This window comes from Brachycentrus maculatus, unplaced genomic scaffold, assembly GCF_059751285.1.
Source record: "Brachycentrus maculatus isolate JH-2025_06_01 unplaced genomic scaffold, ASM5975128v1 h1tg000370l, whole genome shotgun sequence".
In the NCBI taxonomy this organism is placed as follows: Eukaryota; Metazoa; Arthropoda; class Insecta; order Trichoptera; family Brachycentridae; genus Brachycentrus; species Brachycentrus maculatus.
In genome coordinates this window covers 2,734,215-2,742,500 of record NW_028281119.1, presented here as the reverse complement: position 1 = coordinate 2,742,500, position 8,286 = coordinate 2,734,215, and the positions used below count along the sequence as shown (strand labels likewise).

The 8,286-nt window shown below is 30.9% G+C and overlaps 1 protein-coding gene across 1 annotated transcript in view; it reads right to left on the bottom strand.

The window, feature by feature from the left end:
• The window catches only part of LOC148303405 (eye-specific diacylglycerol kinase-like), a 90,202-nt gene extending 83,238 nt beyond the window's left edge, over window positions 1-6,964 (bottom strand). Inside the window, exon 1 of the mRNA XM_088269988.1 lies at window positions 6,469-6,964. The gene's annotated coding sequence lies outside the window, so the exon portion shown is untranslated. The remainder of the gene's footprint in view (window positions 1-6,468) is intronic.
• Between the last annotated feature and the right edge of the window lie 1,322 nt (window positions 6,965-8,286).

Sequence of the window (8,286 nt, the reverse complement as noted above, 5' to 3'; positions counted from 1 at the left end):
ATATATATTGGGTTGATGCAAAAGTTTTGACCGTTTTTTACATATATTTTTTTAATTTTTTTTTCTTGTGTATTATTTATTTAATAAATTATATAATTTCCATCAGTTTTTATAACCTTCTCCCATCTTTCTATCAACTTATAAATACCAGTAGTATAAAATTCCGTGGATTTTAATGCGAAAAATGAAGTAAGGGATGTTTTTACCTGCTCTATTGAATAATTTTTTTCATCATTTAAATTTTTTGCAGTGATCGGAATAAATAAAAATCAGAAAGAGCAAGATCTGGAAAATACAGTGGATGCTTGATAACATCCCAATTTAACTCGTTTAGCTTGTGTTGGGTCATCATAGCCACATGTGGTCGCGCGTTGTCGTGATGAAACACTGCCCCTTTTCTGTTTACCAATTCTGGTCTATCCTTTTGAAGGACCATGTTCAATTTGGATAATTGCTGACAATATCGTTCTGCTGTACTTGTCTTATCGTGTTCCAAGAGTTCAAAATACACAATACCCTTATTATTCCACCAAACACAAAATATAACTTTTTTTATGGATTTCGGCCTTCGAAGTTGTTAATGGGGCTTGTCCAGGTATAGTCCAATGTCTTTTTCTTGTCACGTTGTTGTACACGACCCATTTCTCATCTCCCGTCACCAAACGATGCAAAAAAGGTTCATGTTTTTGTCTCGCACTCAAAGCAACGCGCGTTGAAACACGATCCAATAAATTGGCAGCCGACAATTAATGAGGTATCCAAACGTCGTACCGCGAAACCATTTTCATACGCTTCAAATGTCTTAATGCGATTGTTTGGTTGACTCCCATCATTGACACAATCTCCCTGATGGTTAGACGTGGATTGGTGTCAATTATGACTTTTAATTCGTCGTCATCAGACTTCAATGGCCGCCCGGTACGTGGTTTATCAATGAGTGAAAAATCTCCAGATCGGAATTTTGCAAACCATCTTCGTACCTGTCGAACTTTGATGACATCCGCTCCATACACTTCACAAATGTTTTTGGTTGCCACACTCGCGGTATTGTCTTTACGGAATTCATAAAGTAAACAATGACGTAAATGCACTTTATCGAACGACATTTTGAAAAAATACAAGGGGTTATTACTGTACTCTGGCCAGGCCAAAACTGAATAGAAAGTAGAGGGAAAGCATCCTTTATACAATGGAATCATAAAAAAAGAAGATACTATTCATAATTTATGAAAAAAAAAAATTTACCTGGGATCATAAAAAACGGTCATTACTTTTGCATCAACCCAATATATTGTATATGCATATAATGACATGCACTTGATTATAAATAAAAAAACAAGATACTTAAAAAAATAAACATTACATTTTTGTGAAAATATGTGTTGGTTGGAGTTTATAAAAAAATGTTAAATTTTTTAAAATTATTTTAAACACGCACAATTTGAAAAAACTAGCTTGCTAGATTTTAAAATGTTTGATAGGCGTATAATACATGCATACATATTATGTTTATTTGTTTTATTTCTAGATTAACCCCAATACTTGTCAATCTATAATTTGGAAAAACTAAAAAAAAAACAATATCCTTACTTAATTTACAAGTACATGAATTACTTGTTAAGATTATAAAATAAAATAAGTTAGGATAATAAAAATATAAGTTATTCTAAATAAACATAAAAAAATATTAACGTAAAGAAATATAAATATATCGTCAAAGTAACACGCAAACAACAATTAACAATCTCTACTCGTTCATTCAATTTTTTTATTATTCTATTTTATCGTTATTTATGTTTTTTAACGTAATGTTTAACGTAATGTTAACGTAAACTTGATAGTTTCCGGTGATAAAAGCCATTCTGGAAACTTCCTCTTTATAAAAAAAAATCGTACATATTACATCAGGACCCGAGTGCATATATGTATATTAAATAATAAAAATTATGTAATATTCCGTAAAAATGCATAAATGAAAGATAGCTTTGATCAATTGTTCATCGTTTTACATCGAAAACACTTTTCATACTTACTTCAAAGCGATTTTCTTCGAAGCTACTTGTAGGGTTACGCTTTGAAGTCATTCTTCGCGAGGGTAGGTACGAGTAGCTAATCAATGTATAATGACACTGTTAATGTCTACCGCATTTGTTGGAGAAGTGAGGGAACTCGATAAGAGTTTAGGTCTTAAAGTATACTAATCACGCGTTTGTAAAATATTTCTAATTTAAAACTTAAAAAACGTAATATAATGTTTTGATTCTCTTTATTCGGTATGTGTATTGATTACGATACGTTTTTGCTGTGAGACAGAATATGCTCCTAAATAAGAACTCAAACACTCTTGAAACCTTTCTTTACCTATTTCTAAACATATCATGATAGTTTTTTTAAGGAATGACATGTGATTGAAAAAAAATAAGAACACAGCAACCAGCAGAACCAAAGATGCAAATTTCGACTCAATCGAAAAAATCAACTCAATTCAATTCGTTGTCCATCATTCAAAAAGGTGTATCGAAAATTAGCTAACTTTACAACAATTTGTGTTCAGATACATTTACATTTGAAAATTTGAAAAGTTTATTTGTTTCGACATAGATATATGTTAACGAAAAAGTTAATTAAAAACTTATAAATAACAAAAATGAATTCATTCATTCAAACCCTTATCAGAACCCTAATGGTGCATAGGGCACTGCATCATATAAACGCAGTATTATCTTGATCGTTAACACATGAAGAAAAGATGATCAGCCCTTGGCATCCGGTACCAGTCCAAAGTAATATTGAATAAATATAGGAGTGAAAAATCACTTATATTTATTTGACCCCCCCTGGGAATCGAACCCGGGACCTCCAGTACGGTAGGCGAGCGTGCTGACCATTACACTACGGAGGCAGACACAAATAAATAGTCAGTGAATAATCAACAATAATAAATACAAACAACATACCAATAAGTCTAAATATGTTTAGTCAAAATTAAAATTTATACATTTAAAATAAAAAAAAATCAATTAAAATAGTAAGAAATGGAATGCACATCATTAATTTAAGTATATTTTATTAAAGGTGTGTAACTAATATATATTTTTTTGGAATATTTAGATTATTTTCAATAATAAATAAATCTTTACATAAATAATGTAGGCACTAATTTAAAATATGCCTCTTGGTCCACAGAACCTGTCGTTGCATCTCATAATGATTTATTGATCACCGACTTAGCAATAAATCGTTTTAAGAAAATGTGATATTTCTAATTTTCTTACCTTTTTGTTCAAACGAAACCCTATTAGGTTTTAACCCCTTTGTTTTAGAAACTCGTGGGAAGAAAAGATAGTAAAATGAGAACCCTTACATACACAAAGCTGTTTGCAATACGGAATCCTCAATACCAAGTAGTTAACTCGATTCTGGAAGAAAGAAACTAACTTATATACAAGTAAGTTGATAAACTTCAATGTCCAGACTTGACTAATATGTCACGGGCAAAATGACAATAGTAAGAAAACTTTTCGTTTTGTTTATGTATTATGTAGATATAAATAAAGCGGGGCTTTCTAAATAATGGGCATATATTACGCCAAGTCACAGTTAAATATGAAATTCTGGAATATATGGCACAACATATTTAGCCCTGTAAATAGGAGACTGACTGATACTAAAAAAACTTTAAAAAAATATGTAACAGTCAAATAATGGTTAATACGCTTTGATTTCACTTTAATAAGTTAGTTCAATAATTATGAAAAAATAAGTTATTTTTCTGTGCCGTTAGTTTCACAACAATTAATATATTATTGGGATGATTCTTTTAAATTGAATTTTTGAAAGGCAAAATATTATATGGCGTTAATTATTCTTGAGACTCATGTGAAGAACCTGCATATAAGTTTTTTTAAATAAAAAGTGAAATAAATATTGATAATTTTGAATATGAACAAAGATTTTTGCGCCCACAGTTATATTAAAAGGGTTTTACATTTTAACAAAATTAAATAATCGTTTATTGTTAATATGTAAGTTGCAAATTATTAACTATGCTTTTATCTTGTAAAGCTTGAATTGAACTAAATTTAAAAACAAAATGACAAATTGCTTGTATCTTAGTTTATCGAAACTTAGTAATTTATACTTGTTATTTTAACGTGTGTATTTTAATAAATTTAGTTTTATTAAAAAATATTATTATGGGACAAACTTTTTCATGTTTATCTTTAGTTTGTACTAACGAGATTTGACTGCCCTGTATACTATATACATCTATAACATCACGAAACTTTTTGCAATATTGAAAAGCATCGACCCAATACTTATTCTTTGCGGTTACCCGAAAGTTTGTGCCTAACAAAAGAGTTTCCAAAAAACATTTATTTTTATCTTTTATAACCGGATCAATCAAATAACTTTTTTACAAGCATTAATAATCGGTATCAAAAAGATTTTATTTTTATAATCAATCCTCCCCCCAAATCATCGCAATATTATCATCGTGGAAAGCTTTTGGTTCGAAAACCACAATTTGTGGCATAGACACTTAACTGCATTATTGGAAAATCCGTAATGAAATTATATTTAGGTAAAAGATATTATGTTTAGCTTCATATGTGCGACTTTATTCACTTTGTTTTGAAAGTGTGTCTTAATCCTTGTTCACAAATCTAGGTCTCTTCACTTAGAGTTATTTTTACATTTTGACGTCTCAACATAGATGAAGAAGAATAGTATTTACAGGGTTTTTTCTTAGTTGAGGTGTAAAAAAAAATCAATTAAAAAAAATACGTCATTACTCGATAGGGAATATTCGCACATATTCAGATTTTTATGTATTGAGATTACTTTTTACCCAGGTTAAACAATGAGTGAAAAATAATGTTTTTCAATTTAAAAAAATAATAAAGTATTCATAAAATGTTTGTCTTAAAAAGTATGTGGATCTAACCTAATTCTTGAAATGACTGTAAACGTACTATTTCACAAAAAATAAGTACAAACATTTTCTCATCTTTGGGAATAGGTATCTTCATCTAAACATTTCAACGAAGGACAAGTACAACCATTCTCTCATCTTTGAGAATAGGTGTCTTCGGTGAAACAAAGGTCGTGTGAATCTATTTTATCATATTTGAAAATAGATGTCATCGTCGAAACATGTCAATAAAGACCAACTACAACTATGTTCTCGTTTTTGAGAATAGGTGTCTTCGTCGAAACATTTCAACAAAGGCCAAGTACAACCAATCTCTCTCATCTTTGAAAATATGTGTCTTTGTCGAAAGAAAGGTCGTGCACTTTTACATATTTTCCTAATGTATTTGAGAAAAGGTGTCTTCGTCGAAACATTTCAACAAAAGCCGCTTTCAACTTTGTTCTCGTTTTTGAGAATAATGATTTTATCACATGCAAAAAAGACAAACTGGTCTACTAAGCCTTATACTAAGTTGACTGCCGAGATTATTTTTAAAAGACATTTTACGTCACCCTGGACATAGTTTTACGGCAGTTCTCACATGAACTCCAGGTCTCGGATCTGACATGACGAAGTACCTACAAAGGGTCTATAGGCGTGCGGTAACGGTATTTACATTTTATTATTTAAAAACGTTCACAAGTTTAACCTCGTGTATCTCCCTTTTAGTTAGTGACAAAAGATAGAACACTTTATTTTCTATGCAAAAAGGCTTTGTTCTTTTCAATCCATATGTATGCACACCTAAAATTCCAGTATAATTTTGCTCAATCTTTTTAACCTTTTCCAACCCTTAAATTTGGTAATTTATAGTTTATTTTTAATATTACATTGTAAATCGTTCGTTTAAAAATATCGAAATTTCGTTTAACGCCCGAACCATCAAAGACGTTTAATTTCTAATCGTTTTAAATATAAAATCTTTAAATCTTTGTTTTCATGATGAAAAATACTAGTTTTACCGCATTAAGATAAACCCCCTTTTTTATAATTATGAGAAAAATCATGTTAAATGTGACAGGAATTTTTTCAGGAAAAAAACATATATGTAGAGCACAATTTTTGTTAAAAATATGGATGTTTATAAGCAAAAAGTATAGTAAACTTTGAATCTGATTGTTTCTTATATTCTGTTTGAACTAATATAAAGTAATTTAAACTCAACGCAAAGAAGCTGTAAAATATTTTTCAAGCGATTAATCAAACCGATATAATTTATTATTTCCATCTCGCGTGGAAATAAATTGTGATAAGAAATGTATTACTTCCGCCATCAGGAGATAAACAAAAAATGTATTTTGAACATTTTTCTTATGTTTCTTTCACTATATCAAACGGTAGAGCTCTTTTGTCTATTGTGATGTGAAAATATAAAAACACACATTTTAATATAAATAATAAACTTTAATAAAATCAACAATATAAAAGTAAAAATTAAGTTTAATGTTTTATTTAAAAAAATATGTATCCAAAAAATAGGTAATTATATTTACCGATAAATGTGTATGCATCATTTTGCTGATTCCTATCTGGATAGGTTGTATCGGTAGGGGGCTGCGGGCGATGGCGGCGGGGAATAAAAGGAACCCCTGTAGGGAACATGCTCCGATTAAGCTGACAATTAACCCCACTTCACTACCCGCAAATGCACAAAAGACCGGCAACTTTCTAAATGACCAAATATTCACTTTTTGCGCCCCTGCGACACCGGACTAAGCTAAAGTACAAACTTTATATTTGATTTGGAAAGTTTGAAAGTCGCGCTGTCATGTTAGCGCCGACCACATGTTACTCTCGGCAACGTGGCCGAATGATCAGTTTTTTTTTCGCTCGGCTGGGTAGGTTTTTTTGTTTCTTTTAAGTTATTGTTCAAAGGGGTGCTTCCCCACTTAAGTGGGGCCCACTGTATTAAGCGGCGATGCGTCCTGCGAGTTATTTTCCGCGCGGCGAGCGAAGGCGTCCCGACGCTTCGACGTCCCGCGGCTGACTGGCGGCTGGTGTCGAGGTGGCTGGGCCGGCCCCCCACCCCGCGCCCTGGAGCTCCACCCACTCAGCCACTACTCACCTGGCTACATATCAGACCCCCAGGGGGGATGGAAATTAGGAATCATGAATGACGTATATGATATCACATAAAACGTAAATTTAGTCGTTCGAACCGAGGATCAATCGTTAAATTGTATTATTTTCTTTTAATAGACAATAAAGAGAGTTTTACTTTAAAGTAGGCATTCGATTTCGGAAATTAATATCATTAATTAAAGATATTTTTTCAACGATATTTTATATTCACACAGGGACTCGTTTATATTACTGGGATTATTGTACTTAATAGTATGCAAACCCGAGTTTAATAGTCATTGATGATATTCTTCTTTTCTTTTCTACTAGTCCTCCAGCATATTTTTTTACAAAACAGAAATATCAAACACCTTCAAATTCTTCACTCACGTTATCTGTATTATTGATATGTCAAACATATTCTACTCTAATATACTTAAATCGGGAAAGCAAGATTGCCTTTATAAATTTGTCACTTCCAGAGCACCCTATGCACTATCGAGTGCGGATATGAGTAAAAAAATTAAAATCTTACACTTTGCACCTAAAAACTAAACAATACGCTATAAAATTTCCTTCAATCAAGATTCGTCAAAGGAAAATATGCTTTGTGAAGGAAAAGTTTTTTTGGATAAGGCGTAATAAATTTTGAGAATTAATTAAATTTGTGCCGCCAATTCATCGCAGTATAATGTGATGATGAAAATTATAAAATAACTTGCTTAAACTAATAATAACAAAGGAATTATTAACATAATTTCAATCGAAAAAGAATTTTCATAATTTCTTTAACAACATTTTTTTATATGTAAGATTTTCCTCAACTTACGTGATAATTTATATTAAACTGAAATTATAATTTTCAATCCAATTGCCCGCAGAGTATGTCTCGTCCGCATTTTTTAACTGTCCATTATTCTTTCAAATCAATTATTCAAATAAAAATATTAACGGACAAACTTGTGAGATCTGTAGAGTTATGGATTTTTTAAACATATTAGTTTATAATATAGCATTACAGTATTGAGTACTACTGCTTTAAAATTTATGAAAATTCAAATAAAATATTTAACTTTTGTGGTTAACTCATTTAAATATTAATTTTATAATTATACCGCAGTTTTTGTTCGGGTACACCCGTGTTTTAATGTATTTGTGTGTGCATAGTTTTTAGGATTATGTACAATCAATCTATCTAATCCTTTAAGCAATAATAATACATGAAACTAAGTTTCAAATATGTAAACTTT